The following is a 16,213-nucleotide window of genomic DNA, read 5'->3' as shown; positions in this document are numbered from 1 at the left end:
TGTGTTGTGGTAACCTCGGGAAACTGTGGAAATGATTTTAGCGTGTTCATCGCCACAAAAATTGCAAACGAACTTCTCTTTCCCCATGACAATGCAAGGCCTCAGCCGAGTCTGTGCACGTAGGAGCTCACAAAACCTCATTTTACTGTTCTTCCTCATCCACCCTACAGCCCAATCTCGCACCTTTCAACTTCCATCTGTTTGTCCCAAAGAAGGATGCACTCCGCTGGAAGCAGTACGTGGATGACGAGTAGCTTATTGGTGGAGCAAAGACGTTGCCCCATACGTCGACCAGTGGAGTGGTACCATGTGAGCATAGAGGCCCTGCCAGTATGGTGGCGTAAAGCCATCACTTTGAACGTAGATTATGTTGGGAAATAGCGTTGTAGCAAAAAAAGAGTGGCAGGGTGTATACGACCCGTGAATTTTTTCATCCGGGAAAAAACCCGGAATATTTTAGAATTCCGTGAATTTTTCATTGTTTCCAGTCAAATTTTTGTAATTTTGACTGGTAAGAACCGATACTCTAGCAAAGAATATTACTGTATCCCGCTACTGCAGAACAATACTTCAGCAATAAAACAAGAACGAGTGAAAAACGAAAATAAACTGCAAGTAAATGTGCCATATACATCAACAAAACAAAGTGCTCATACAAGGGTCTGCCAACAGCGAAATTTGTCAAAGGCTTTAAGAAGAATATGCAATGATTCGTAACAACAAATTGCCTCCGATGAGCGTGACGTCACAACTTTTTTACATTAGATTCGTTTTAGCAGTTAGGAGCGGAATCGTGCGCATGCGCAGTTGAGTAGTACCTCCCGCTTCTGGCTACAGAAATGTGTCTGTTGACTGTGTAAGCAGACGCAGGTTCGAATGCCTTGCTTCTTTTATGACCTAATGTAAGAGCTTTTAATGTTTCACTCTTACGAACACACGGCTCCCTACGACATGGAAGCTGCACAGGCGCGGTGACGCCTGTCATCTGGCGCTCTCTGGCAAGTGCAGAAACGAACCTATTTCCAACAGGTCGCGTGAAAATATTCTGAATGGTGGTTTGAAAAGCGTTACTATCAAAGAAAATTTACTATGACGCAAGTCGAACTACGTACGAGAATGTACGATGAATTTCTTAAATCAAAGAGCGTTTGACTCTCATTTGAAAATACTCTCTTCGATGATAAGCCCTTTAGACGAATTTCGAGCCCAGAATAACAGACATTTACATCGTAATTAAAAATTTTAATGGCACATTTGTGTGATACATCTTAAATTGTAAAAGACCAACTTTATATGTGAAAGCTTAGCTTCTCTTCCAGCGTATTAATCTTATAGACCAATATTATAAGTGAAACTCGCATTCGGGAGGACTACGGTTCAATCCCGTCTCCAGCCGTCCTGATTTAGGTTTTCCGTGATTTCCCTAAATCGTTTCAGGCAAATTCCGGGATTGTTCCTTTGAAAGGGCACGGCCGATTTTCTTCCCAATCCTTCCCTAACCCGAGCTTCCGCTCCGTCTCTAATGACCTCGTTGTCGACCGGACGTTAAACACTAACCACCACCACCACTATAAGTGAAAGCTTTACTTTTCTTGTAGCAACAACATGTATGTTAATTTAAAACATTAACTTTTTCTGTTTGTGTGTTCGCTCTACTTAAGTGATGTTGCTATTGGCGACTCCATCACGTGTCATAAGTTCTGAATACCTGGTATCATCGGTTGGTGAAAATCACGTGACATGCGCCATGACTGGCTTACAAAGGCGCATCGCAGCCTCGATTTCAATGCTTCGGAAAGTAACATGCGCTGTTTGGTGGAATTTGAATTTATACTTTCGTAATACGAAAATATGAAGCGTACATGTTACTGCACATCAAAGATCTTTCCAAAACTTCCCCCCCCCCCCCCCCTGTGCTTTGTTTTGCAAAGCGCCCAGAAATTCTACACCTATGTTTAAAACCATGACCATAAAGGATGGATAAGTTATACAGTTCCAAGACAAAATGTACTGTCAGTTAACAGCGAAAAACTATGTTTTCACCTGGGAGAAAATGTATTTTTAACCGGGAAATCCGGGAATTTTTTTTTTCTTTGTCTGCGTATACACCCTGAGTGGGAAACCAACACACTTTCAGAAAAAAATGTTGCTTTATTTACTGAGCGCTCCTCGTTTACTGCCCATCTTCCGCAGCCGGCCGCTGTGGCCGCTTTATTTACTGAGCGCTCCTCGTTTACTGCCCATCTTCCGCAGCCGGCCGCTGTGGCCGAGCGGTCCTAGGCGCTTCAGTCCGGAACCGCGCTGTTGCTACGGTCGCAGGTTCGAATCCTGCCTCGGGCATGGATGTGTGTGATGTCCTTAGGTTAGTTAGGTTTAAGTAGTTCTAAGTCTCGGGGACTGATGACCTCAGATGTTAAGTCGTGTAGCGCTTAGAGCCATTTGAATCATCTTCCGCAGTAGTTGCTATACATCAGTTATTATTAGTTCCTCCGTCTCACATTATTGCAGTTTTAATATTTCACTAGATGTCTTCCGCTATTGTTTACGAACAATCTTCTGTGGCCAGTCTGGCTATGTCGTGCTCCATACGTGACGTGCGTTCTGCCTTCTCCTCGAGACATGCACAGTGTGTGCTGCAGCAGTGAGCGCCGCTGTGCTGACGGCCGCCTTCCTGCCGTATCGATCTCATCTCTCGGCGCTCAGCGACAGCCCACTCAGCCGCCAATAGCACAGTCGGCCGGGCTTTCAATTTCTGGAACCGATTCCTGCTCCAGCTGCGTCTTCTTCCAGCGCGGACCATCTACCGTCATCTGTCGCTGGCTTCTTCAGCGAGTGGAAGACTTGTACAGTAGCTGTCTTCGACTAGGGGCCACTCGCAGTTTGTGATCATTTGACACCTTAGTGTATTTCGTTTCGTTTCTACACTCAAGTTCGTAAATTAAAGATAATTACAGAATGTGGTGCCACCAACGTGCCACCACACCAAACTGGCACTAATAGCGTAGGCACATAGGGAACACACACGACATAGATCACACACACGACATAGATCTGTAAGTCCTTGCTATTGGTGACAAGTTGAGAAAACCGTCCCGAAACACATGTGCTATAAAACGCCACTGTTTCCTGCACATGTACCCCGACATCACCATGCTAACGTACACAGCCCGCACAACGGGTTGGCATACTCTGGAGCAGGTGGTCGAGCAGCTGCTGGGGTACAGCCTCCCATTCTTGCACCAGTGCCTGTCGGAGCTCCTGAAGTGTCGTAGGGGTTTGAAGACGTGCAGCGATACGTCGACCGAGAGCATCCCAGACGTGCTCGATGGGGTTTAGGTCTGGAGAACAGGCAGGCCACTCCATTCGCCTGATATATTCTGTTTCAAGGTACTCCTCCACGATGACAGCTTGGTGGGGCTGTGCGTTATCATCCATCAGGAGGAAGGTGGGACACACTCCACCCCTGGAAAGGCGGACGTACTGGTGCAAAATGAAGTCCCGATACACCTGACTTGTTACGGTTCCTTTGTCAAAGACGTGCAGGGGTGTACGTGCACAAATGATCATCCCATCCCACACCAGCAAACTACGACCTCCATACAGGTCCCTTTCAAGGATATTAAGGGGTTGGTATCTGGTTGCCGGCTTACTCCAGATGCAAACCCGGTGAGAATCACTGTTAAGACTATACCTGGACTCGTCCGTGAAGATAATCTGGGACCACTGTTCCAATGACCATGTACTGTCTTTTTGACACCGGGCTTTACGGGCTCTCCTGTGACCAGGGGTCAGTGGGATGCACCTTGCTGGTCTCCGGACGAATAAACCATGTCTGTTCAGTCTGTCTGTAGACTGTTCGTCTGGAGACAACTGTTCGAGTGGCTGCGGTAAGGTCCCGAGCAAGGATACCTGCAGTACTCCGTGGCCATCTGCGAGGTCTGATGGTGAGATATCGGTCTTCTTCTGGTGTTGTACACAGTGGACGTCCCGTACTGTAGCGCCTGGACACGTTTCCTGTCTGCTGGAATCGTTGCCATAATCTTGAGATCACACTTTATGGCACACGGAGGGCCCGTCCTACGACCTGCTGTGTTTGACCAGCCTCCAGTCGCCCTAGTATTCTAACCCTCATAATGTTACCAATGTGTGTTCTTTGAGCCATTTTCAACAGTCACCATTAGCACGTCTGAAAACGTCTGCACACCTACCCGCTGCACCGTACTCTGAGATGCACCAACACACCTCTGCGTATGTGGACTGCTGCCAGCGCCACCGTTCGACCACTGCAGGTGAAATGCACCGCATGGTCATATCCCGAGGTGATTTATGGTAAACCCGCAAACCGCCCACCAGAGCGTTGTTTCACCATGTATCAGAATTATCCTTAATTTATGAGCATGAGTGAGTTTTGCTCACATTTTCATCTCGCTGAGGTTAGAAACTCCAGTCGCGCTTGTAGAGCAGACTTCGCTCTGCCATATGGTGTGCAGTAGGAACGGCAGCCAACCTATTCACGCTTTCTGAAAAAGAGAGAGTGTCGGAAGAAAATACATTTTACTTCTCTGGCAGTAGATCCAACTACACGCAAATTTACGAATCATTTGATATAAACGGAAGAGCCAAAGAAACTGGTACACCTGTCTAATATCGTGCAGGGCTTCCGCGAGCACGCAGAAGTGCCGCAATAGGACGTGGCGTGGAGTCGACTAATATCTGTGATGCTGGAGGGAACTCACACGATGAACCCTGCAGGGTTGGCCATAAGTCCGTAAGAGTATCAGAAGGTGGAGACCTCTTCTGAACAGCATGTTGCAAGGCATGCCGGATATGCTCCATAATATTCACGTAGGGGGACTTCGATGCCCAGTGGAAGTGTGTAAACTCAGAAGAGTGTTCCTGGAGTCACTCTTAACAATTCTGGAGGTGTGGCGTATCGCATTGTCCCGCTGGAATTTCCCAAGTCCGTCGGAATGCACAATGGACGTGAATGGTTGCAGGTGTTCAGACAGGATGCTTACGTATGTGTCACCTGTCAAGAGTCGTATCTAAGACATATCAGGGGTCCCTTATCACTCCAGCTGCACCATTACAGAGCCTCCACCAGCTTGAACAGTCCCCTGCTGACATGCAGGATACATGGATTCATGACGTTGTCTCCATACCCGTATACGTCTATCCGCTCGTCCGACCAGGCAACATGTTTCCAGTCATCGACAGCTCAATGTGGGTGTTGACAGGCCGAGGCCAGGCGTGAAGCGATGAGTAGTGCACTCACCATGGGTACGCGAGTGGGCCTTCGGCTCCGAAAGCCCTTATCCATGATATTTGGTTGAATTGTTCGGCAGCATTGAAATCTGCAGCAATTTGTGGAAGGGTTGTACTTCTGTCACGGTGAACGATTCTCTTCAGTCGTTGTTGGTGTCGTTCTTGCAGGACTTTTCCCGACCGCAGCGATGTCGGAGATTTGATGTTTTACCGGATTTCTGATGTTCACGGTACACTCGTGAAATGGTCGAACCGGAAAATCTCCTCTTCGTCGTTACCCCGGAGGTGCTGTGTCCCATCGGTCGTGCGCCGACTGTACCACCACGTCGGAAGCTCCACGAGACTTTTCGCGGACGATGCTGTTGTATACAGAGAATTCGCAACGCTAAAATTGTAGTGAAATACAGGGAGACCTGCAGAGACTCGACGCCTGGTGCAGGTATTGGCAAGTGACCCTCTACAGAAAGAAATGTAATGTAGTGCGAGTAGACAGATAAAAAGACCCGTTATTGTATGGATACACCATTGCATAACAATCACTGCGAGCAGTTACATCCATTGAATATTTGACAGTTTGCCTGCGGAGCGATTCAATCTGGAGTGAACACACAAAATTACTCGCGAGTAAGATAGATGCGTGACTGAGACTCGATGAATCCTCGGGAAATGTAGTCGATCAACAAAGGGACTGGTTTACGGAACACGCGTTCGGCTACTACTTGAATATTGCTCGTCGGTATTGGATCCATATGAGGGGCAGTGACAGAGGAAAAGAGAAGACACGAAGAAGCGCGACACGTTTCGTTGCAGGTTCATTTAGTAAGGACGAAAGCGTCACAAAGATGATCGACCAACGTTTAATGCGATTCTGTCTGTTTTAATTATTCAGAAGTGGACAGTCTGGTTTTAAACTTTCTTTGCCTTTTGCGTTTAATTTGATTGGGAAACCGTTGAGCTTGAGCTTAACATATATATGGATGTACATGAGAAATGAAAGGTTCCAATAAATTTTTCATCTGTGATTATTACTTTACATATGAAATATTCTGTTGCAGATTAATAAAAATGAATTTCCTTGAATATTCCAAAATAATGATTCAAGTTTTACCCTTACTCGAGTTTTACCCTTACTCGAGTTTTACCCTTACTCGAGTTTTACCCTTACTCGAGTTTTACCCTTACTCGAGTTTTACCCTTACTCGAGTTTTACCCTTACTCGAGTTTTACCCTTACTCGAGTTTTACCCTTACTCGAGTTTTACCCTTACTCGAGTTTTACCCTTACTCGAGTTTTACCCTTACTCGAGTTTTACCCTTACTCGAGTTTTACCCTTACTCGAGTTTTACCCTTACTCGAGTTTTACCCTTACTCGAGTTTTACCCTTACTCGAGTTTTACCCTTACTCGAGTTTTACCCTTACTCGAGTTTTACCCTTACTCGAGTTTTACCCTTACTCGAGTTTTACCCTTACTCGAGTTTTACCCTTACTCGAGTTTTACCCTTACTCGAGTTTTACCCTTACTCGAGTTTTACCCTTACTCGAGTTTTACCCTTACTCGAGTTTTACCCTTACTCGAGTTTTACCCTTACTCGAGTTTTACCCTTACTCGAGTTTTACCCTTACTCGAGTTTTACCCTTACTCGAGTTTTACCCTTACTCGAGTTTTACCCTTACTCGAGTTTTACCCTTACTCGAGTTTTACCCTTACTCGAGTTTTACCCTTACTCGAGTTTTACCCTTACTCGAGTTTTACCCTTACTCGAGTTTTACCCTTACTCGAGTTTTACCCTTACTCGAGTTTTACCCTTACTCGAGTTTTACCCTTACTCGAGTTTTACCCTTACTCGAGTTTTACCCTTACTCGAGTTTTACCCTTACTCGAGTTTTACCCTTACTCGAGTTTTACCCTTACTCCAGTTTTACCCCTATTCAAGCTTTACCCTTACTCCAGTTTTACCCCTATTCAAGCTTTACCCTTATTCAAGCTTTGCTTTACTAAAGCCTTTTGTGCAAGAATATTGTTGTCCATCGAACTTAGCAAACATTTTCACGTTGCAGTGGGTTTTTGTTTAGCTGGATATACCGTGACTAGCTTTGAAGCATAAGACTATCTTTACTATATGAAAATGTTTTTTTTTTGTATTGCTAAGCTCTCATGAAAATTATCCACTTTTAAATACACCTCACAGATATCTTTTCTAAATCGTTTTGCAATTTGTTTTGATCTTCTGACGACTTTACCAGACGATAAACGGCAGCATCATCTGCAAACAACCTAAGAAGGCTGCTCAGATTGTCTCATAAACCGCTTATATAGATGGAAAAAAAATGAAATGTCGTGTGGCGAGGGACTCCCGAAGGGTAGAGCCGATCTGCTGGTGCAAGTCTTCTGAGGTTACGCCACTTGGGCGGATTGCTCGTCGTTGAGAATGAAATGGTGGTGGCGAAGACAACATGAACACCCAGTCCCTGAGCAGAGAAAATCTCCGACCCAACCGGGAATCGAACCTGGGCCCTTAGGATTGACATTCTGTCTCGCTGACCACTCAGCTACCGGGGGCGGACGTTTATATACAGTGTTACAAAAAGGTACAGCCAAACTTTCAGGAATCATTCCTCACACACAAATAAAGAAAAAAATGTTATGTGGACATGTGTGCGGAAACACTTAATTTCCATGTTAGAGTTCAATTTAGTTTCGTCAGTATGTACTGTACTTCCTAGATTCACCGCCAGTTGGCCCAATTGAAGGAAGGTAATGTTGACTTCGGTGCTTGTGCTGACATACGACTCATTGCTCTACAGTACTAGCATTAAGCACATCAGTACGTTGCATCAACAGGTTAGTGTTCATCACGAACGTGGTTTTGCAGTCAGTGCAATGTTTACAAATGCTGATTTGGCAGATGCCCATTTGGTGTATGGATTAGCACGGGGCAATAGCCGTGGCGCGGTACGTTTGTATCGAGGCAGATTTCCAGAACGAAGGTGTCCCGACAGGAAGACGTTCGAAGCAATTGATCGGCGTCTTAGGGAGCACGGAACATTCCGGCCTATGACTCGCGACTGGGGAAGACCTACAACGACGAGAACACCTGCAATGGAGGAGGAATTTCATCGTGCAATTGACGATAACCCTAATGTCAGCGTCAGAGACGTTGCTGCTGTACAAGGAAACGTTGATCACGTCACTGTATGGAGAGTGCTATGGGAGAACCAGTTGTTTCCGTACCATTTACAGCGTGTGCAGGCACTATCAGCAGCTGATTGGCCTCCACGGGTACGCTTCTGCGAATGGTACGTCCAACAATGTGTCAATCCTCGTTTCAGTGCAAATGTTCTCTTTACGGATGAGTCTTCATTCCAACGTGATCAAATTGTAAATTTTCACAGTCAACATGTGTGTACTGCCGAGAATCAGCACGCAATTGTGCAATCACGTCTTCAACACAGATTTTCTGTGAACATTTGGGGAAGGATTGTTGGTGATGTCTTGATTGGGCCCCATGTTCTTCACCTACGCTCAATGGAGCATGTTATTTCATATGGGATACTCTACCTGTGCTGCTAGAACATGTGCCTTTACAAGTGCGACACAACATGTGGTTCATGCACGATGGGGCTCCTGCACATTTCAGTCGAAGTGTTCGTACGCTTCTCAACAACAGATTCGGTGGCCGATGGATTGGTAGAGGCGGACCAATTCCATGACCTCTTCGCTCTCCTGACCTCAACCCTCTTGACTTTCATTTATGGGGGCATTTGAAAGCTCTTGCCTACGCAACCCCGGTACCAAATGTAGACACTCTTCGTGCTCGTATTGTGGGCGCCTGTGATACAATACGCCATTCTCCAGGGCTGCATCAACGCATCAGGGATTCCATGCGACGGAGGGTGGATGCATGTATCCTCGCTAACGGAGGACATTTTGAACATTTCCTGTAACAAATTGTTTGAAGTCATGCTGGTTCGTTCTGTTGCTGTGTGTTTCCATTCCATGATTAATGTGATTTGAAGAAAAGTAATAAAATGAGCTCTAACATGGAAAGTAAGCATTTCCGGACACATGTCCACATAACATATTTCCTTTATTTGTGTGTGAGGAATGTTTCCTGAAAATTTGGCCGTACCTTTTAGTAACACCCTGTAGATTAGGAACAGCAGAGGGCGTGTAGCAATACTTTAGTTACGCGACCTACAAGAAAAATCGCTGTGTGTTATCCTTCGCAGTATGTCTGCTTATAATGGCTGTGTTGACCGTACCAGCAGTGTTAAAACATAAATTCAGAGCGCTCACTGTCCGGAAACTTGATGGGGAAATAAACAAATCACGCGATACGAGCGCGGATGGGTGGCGTGTAACTGCGTCGTGACTTGTGCTCTTTGAAGTGGCACGGCCGCGCTGTTGAGATACTCTACTGAGGGCGAATCACGTGCTAAGGTCCGGCAAAACGCCGTCCGGGAAATAAAGTGGCAGCGGCGCGTCACAACAAACCGGCCCCTCGCGAGGAATTAAGCCGGCTGCGGCTACTTTTAGCGCGGACTACTTTCCGTCCGGCGGCCAGCGTGCGGTCGAAATAGCCGGCGGGAAGCAGGCGGCTCCGAGAACGGAACTATCCGCTACTAGGGAAGACGGCGGCGGCTCGTCACGGGGGTGCGAAGCGCTGACCTCGCGCAACCGAACGGGCTGCGACCGCGTCAATGGAGCGCGGGCTGCCGGGCTGACTCACGGGACATCGGAATAGCCCGAGCCGCACTGGGGGAGCGTGGCAGGGGTGGGGGTAGGGTGGAAATAGAGCCAGCGGGCTCCAGGCGTCCGCACGGGTCAATGTCCGTGTTACTGGCGAATGCCGGACATTTGCCACGCCGGACATTTGCCACACTTGCCCCTTCGCCAGGTAGCTTGAGTAGCCATCCCTCAAGTAAGGGACGCCCTTCCTCGTTCTACTTCTGTCCGCTTTCAAACCGCCGTCTCCACGAATGCCGGACATTTGCCACGCCGGACATTTGCCACACTTGCCCCTTCGACAGGTAGCTTGAGTAGTCATTCCTCATGCAAGGAACACCCTTCCTCGTTCTACTTCTGTCCGCTTTCAAACCGCCGTCTCCACGAATGCCAGACATTTGCCACACTTGCCCCTTCGCCAGGTAGCTTGAGTAGCCATGCCTCGAGTAAGGGACGCCCTTCCTCGTTCTACTTCTGTCCGCTTTCAAACTGCCGTCTCCACGAATGCCGGACATTTGCTACGCCGGACATTTGCTACATTTGCTACACTTGCCCCTTCGCCAGGTAACTTGAGTAGCTATCCCTCAAGTAAGGGACGCCCTTCCCCGTTCTACTTCTGTCCGCTTTCAAACCGCCGTCTCCACGAATGCCGGACATTTGCCACTTTGGACATTTGCCACACTTACCCCTTTGCCAGGTAGCTTGAATAGCCATCCCTCAAGTAAGGGACGCCCTTCCTCGTTCTAATTCTGTCCGCTTTCAAATCGCCGTCTTCACGAATGCCGGACATTTGCCACGCCGGACATTTGCCACACTTGCCCCTTCGCCAGGTAGCTTGAGTAGCCATCCCTCAAGTAAGGGACGCCCTTCCTCGTTCTACTTCTGTCCGCTTTCAAACCGCCGTCTCCACGAATGCCGGACATTTGCCACGCCGGACATTTGCCACACTTGCCCCTTCGACAGGTAGCTTGAGTAGCCATTCCTCATGCAAGGAACACCCTTCCTCGTTCTACTTCTGGCCGCTTTCAAACCGCCGTCTCCACGAATGCCGGACATTTGCCACACTTGCCCCTTCGCCAGGTAGCTGGAGTAGCCATCCCTCAAGTAAGGGACGCCCTTCCTCGTACTAATTCTGTCCGCTTTCAAACCGCCGTCTCCACATCTTCCTCGATACAACCAGCACGGGAGGGACCTTCTCCTTCGACATCTTTGCGAAATTCAGAGCTTCTTTTCCGAAACCGAAATATTCATAAGTTTTGGGGGACGAAAACAATACCGACGTCTATGTCAATATGTAATCGGTTCTGGTAAGTATAAATATAGATCCCTCTGTCTGTAGGGTAGCTTCCTTTCACGCTTACTGATTGCGATAGAAATAGTCCATCGGCATGAGAGCCACAAGACAGGAACGCTGTTCTTCAGGCTGTCCAATTCGTCCGTCGCCATCAGCGGATACAGTATGGCATCTGTTCAGATTCTCTCAGCTCTCTCCTCAGTCTCCAAGCTCTCTACCCTGTCCACCCTCTGGTCCACCGGATTCAGGACTGCCTCCACTTGGGGGGCGTCTCTGTGGCGTTCCTCTGGCTCCCAGGACACGTTGGTATCTGTGGAAATGAGGCGGCCTATATAGCGGCCAAAGAAGCAGTCTCTCTTCTTCGGCCAGCTATTCGCATGATTCCTTTCGCCGATCTACGGAGTGTTTTGTGTCGTCGTGTTGCTTTTTTATGGCACGCACATTGGTCGACACTTCCCCATAATAAATTGCGGGACATGAAAGCTCTTCCCTGTGCTTGGACCTCTTCCTCCCGAACTCGTCGTCGGGAGGAGGTAATTTTAACTAGACTCCGGATAGGGCACTGTCTTTTTAGCCATCGACATCTTTTAAGTGGCGATCCTCCCCCACTCTGTCCCCACTGCTCTCAGCTGTGGACGGTAAGGCACCTTTTACATGAGTGCCCCTATTTTACTCCGTTACGCGCCCGTCTACAGCTGTCGCCTGATATATCTTCCATTTTAGCAGATGACACGCGATAAGCCGATCGCGTTCTCTAGTTTATTAGTGCCAGTGAGATGACGTCTGTCATTTGAAGCTCTTTTTCGGGACAACCAACCCCCCTTCTATAGTGGTTTTTTGAAGCTTTCCTTCTGTTTTTAGTTTCTCTAATGTTTTGAGTTTTGTTCCCATTGCTGCTGGTTTCCAGTTTCGGTTTTTAGCTTTTCCTAATTCACAGACCCGGCGCTAATGACCGTAGCAGTTTTGCGCCCTAAAACCATAACAAAAAAAGACGGGAACGATGTAAAGAGAATGTGAATGTACGCTAATCGTTTCTTTTTGATCACTGCATTTGTGCCTCCTTTAATTACTACAACTGCATGCCCAAAAGACAATAAGGAAAGAAGAACCCAAAAGACAATAAGGAAAGAAGAAATGGCAATGTGAATGTTTAAAAAGAAGGACGACATACTCCATATTAATTGACTCTCTAAAATGCGATATCCCTTGCGGCGAAACATTAGTTAGTAAAGTGTAGCGGGACAGTGTTCAAAACATGACTGAAAATACGTTCACTAAATAGAATAAGAACATGTATGATTGACATGTCATCTAAAGGTGACGAACATTTTAAAATGTTAGAAAGAAGGACATGAAGTAATACAGAATGCTATGCTTGTAACGTACGTTGTTATTCTACATTGTTTAGCTCTGGTATTTAGAAATGGTTCAAATGCCTCTGAGCACTATAGCACTCAACTTCCGAGATCATAAGTCCCATAGAACTTAGAACTACTTAAACCTAAGGACATCCCGACGTAGGATTCGAACCTGCGACCGTAGCGGTCGCGCGGTTCCAGACTGTAGAGCCTAGAACCGTTCGTCCACACCGGCCGGCTCTGGCATTTACAGGGTCACAGAGAAAGCATCCTAGGTTTTGGAGGGAAAAGCCTTGATTGTAATTATCTGCTCTACAACAGAAACAAGAAACACAACTTAATGAAAAATAATGTAATATGTGTTTCAGCTCACAAGCGACATTGAAGCAGGTAGTTCCTGTGACTTAGTGTGGGGAGAGGTTATATTCGACAAGCGGAATGAATTAATAACTGGCTCCTTTTACCGACTCCCGGTATCAGATGAAAGAGTTGCTGAAGCTCTCAAAGGAAACTTGAGTCTCATCACAAACAGGTACGCTACTCATACAATTATAGTTGGCAGTGACTTAAATCTACGTTCCGTATGTTGACAAAAATACATTTCTAGACCCTATTGTAGATAGAAAACAACTCCCGTGATTGTTCTAAATGCTTTTTTTTAATTATTCTGAACAGTTAGTTGACGAGGCCATTCAAATTGTAAATGGTTACGAAAACACACTTGACCTCTTAGCCAGAACTAATTCTGAGCATCACGACGGATACAGGGATTACAGTCGTAGCGAGCCTTAATTCCGTAACAGAGAAACTCACCAAAACTAAACGCGAAATGTATCTGTTTATAAAAGCAGCTAAAAATTCGGTTGACGTCTTTCTAAGAGACAGTCTCCAATCCTTCCAAACTAGGTAAGCGAAGACCATATGTGGCTTAAGTTCAAATGGCTCTGAGCACTATGAGACCTAACTTCTGAGGTCATCAGCCGCCTAGAACTCAGAACTACTTAAACCTAACTAACCTAAGGACATCACACACATCCATGCCCGAGGCAGGATTCGAACCTGCGTCCGTAGCGGTCCCTCGGCTCCAGACTTTTGCGCCTAGAACCGCACGGCCACTACGGCCGGCGCTCAAGTTCAAAGAAATAGTATGAACAGCACTCGAGAGATTCATACCAAATAAATTAATAAGAGACGGAGCTGATCCCCCATGGAACACAAAACACGACAGAAAGCTGTTGCAGGACCACCGAAGAAGGCACGTATAATTTAGACGAACGCAAAATATCTAAGATTGGCGAAGATTTGCTGAGGCTCGAAATTTGGTGCCGATTTCAATGCGAGATGAATTTAATAGTTTCCACAATGCAGATCTCTCTAGAAATGTGGCAGAAAATCCAAAGAGAGTCTGGTCCTATGTTGAGTAAACCAGCGGAAAAGCTCAGTAAGTACCTTTAGTACGCGACAGCGATGAGGAGGAAGAGGGGGAGATAAGGGACCCAACCCTTCGGAGCAGGTAAAATCGTGGCAAATGTCCGGAGTGGCAAATGACCGCACACCGTACTGACAACCCCGGTACGGGCGTTGAGAAGTCGTGCTTGGTGGCACAGCGTCGAAGCTGTCAGCACACGGGAGGAGCTGACGTGGTCGCAGATGTCGCGAGACACGGCGCTGTCGGAACACGGGACGATCTGCTGATCGGGATGTTGCGCTGTCGGCGCTCTCCAGCGTCAGCTATTGGCTTTACCTGACTCGCGATCCACACTGTTAGTTGACGAAAACGGCCATGCGTAACTTTACTACGTTAACTCTCTTAAAACGCACATTTCCTCCTTTGTCATGTTGTTCTGTCTGTACATATACATCTGCATATACACTACAGGCCATTAAAATTGCTACACCACGAAGGTGACGTGCTACAGGCACGAAATTTAACCGACAGGAAGATGATGCTGTAATATGCAAATGATTAGCTTTCCAGAGCATTCACACAAAGTTGGCGCCGATGGCGACACCTACAACGTGCTGACATGAGCAAAGTTTCCAAGTGATTTCTCATACACAAACAGCAATTGACCGGCGTTGCCTGGTGAAACGTTATTGTTATGCCACGCGAAAGGAGGGGAAATGCGTACCGTCACGTTTCCGACTTTGATAGGGGTCGGATTGTAGCCTATCGCGATTGCGGTTTATCGTATCGCGACATTGCTGCTTGCGTTGGTCGAGATCCAATGACTGTTAGCAGAATATGGAATCGGTGGGTTCAGGAGGGTAATACGGAACGCCGTGCTGGATCTCAACGGCCTCGTATGATTAGCAGTCGAGATGACAGGCATCTTATCCGCATGGCTATAATGGATCGTGGAGCCACGTCTCGATCCCTGAGTCAACAGATGGGGAAATTTGCGACACAACAACCATCTCCACGAACAGTTCGACGACGTTTGTAGCAGCATGGACTATCAGCTCGGAGACCACAGCTGCAGTTGCCCTCGACGCTGCATCACAGACAGGAGCCCTGCGATGGTGTACTCGACGACGAACCTGGGTGCACGAATGGCAAAACGTCATTTCTTCGAATGAATCCAGGTTCTGTTTACAGCATCCGTGTTTGGCGACATGGCGGTGAACGCACATTGGAAGCTCGTATTCGTCATCGCCATAGTGGCGTATCACCCTGCGTGATGGTATGGGGTGCCATTGGCTACACGTCTCGGTCACCTCTTGCTCGTAGTGAAGGCACTTCGAACAGTGGACGTTACATTTCAGATGTGTTACGACCCGTGTCTCTACCCTTCATTCGATCCCTGCGAAACCCTACATTTCAGCAGGATAATGCACGACTGCATGTTGCAGGTCCTGTTCGGGCCTTTCTGGATACAGAAAATGTTCGACTGCTGCCCTGACCAGCACATTCTTCAGATTTCTCACGAAGTGAAAACGTGTGGTCAATGGTGGCCGTGCAAGTGGCTCGTCACAATACGCCAGTCACTACTCTTGATGAAGTATCGCCACCGTCGCCAACGTTGTGTGAACGCCCTTAAAAGCTAATCATTTGCATATCACAGCATCTTCTTCCTGTCGGTTAAATTTTGTGTCTGTAGCATGTCATCTTCATGGTGTACCAATTTTAATGGTCAGCATATGTTTCGTCCGTTTTATTCTCACACTTGCGGCATTGTTTTATTAGGAACAAGGGACCGCTGACCTTGTAGCTCGGACCCTTCTCCCGCTTTTATACCAACCAACCAGTGCTGTTGGCCGCCAGATTGAGACTTCCGCGGCTGCGGTTCTCACCTGCTAACCGTGGATGGAGAGGCGCCGGTTTGCGCCTATCTTGAAGCCGCGGGCATCGAGCCTCGCCAGGGGCGGATCTTCGGGTCGTCTAGTCTAGTCTAGTCTAGCCTTGCCTAGGCTAACCCAGGCCTAGATCTGGTGGCAGCCCACGGTGCGCGCGTGGCGAGCTCACGTGGCCCACACGTCGCGGGCAGGGCAGCAGACGTGTGGACGGGAATAGACGCATTCCGCCGTCTGCTCTTTTCTGAGCCCTCCTGCCTGAAAATCTGCCAGCC

The 16,213-nt window shown here is 47.5% G+C and overlaps 1 protein-coding gene across 2 annotated transcripts in view; it reads left to right on the top strand.

Moving 5' to 3' along the window:
* Positions 1-16,213, top strand: part of LOC126293600 (myc box-dependent-interacting protein 1) — a 420,229-nt gene that overhangs the window by 240,318 nt on the left and 163,698 nt on the right. The window lies entirely within an intron of this gene.

Source organism: Schistocerca gregaria, chromosome 10 (genome assembly GCF_023897955.1).
Source record: "Schistocerca gregaria isolate iqSchGreg1 chromosome 10, iqSchGreg1.2, whole genome shotgun sequence".
NCBI classification, from domain to species: domain Eukaryota; kingdom Metazoa; phylum Arthropoda; class Insecta; order Orthoptera; family Acrididae; genus Schistocerca; species Schistocerca gregaria.
This window is presented reverse-complemented; position numbering and strand designations above follow the sequence as displayed.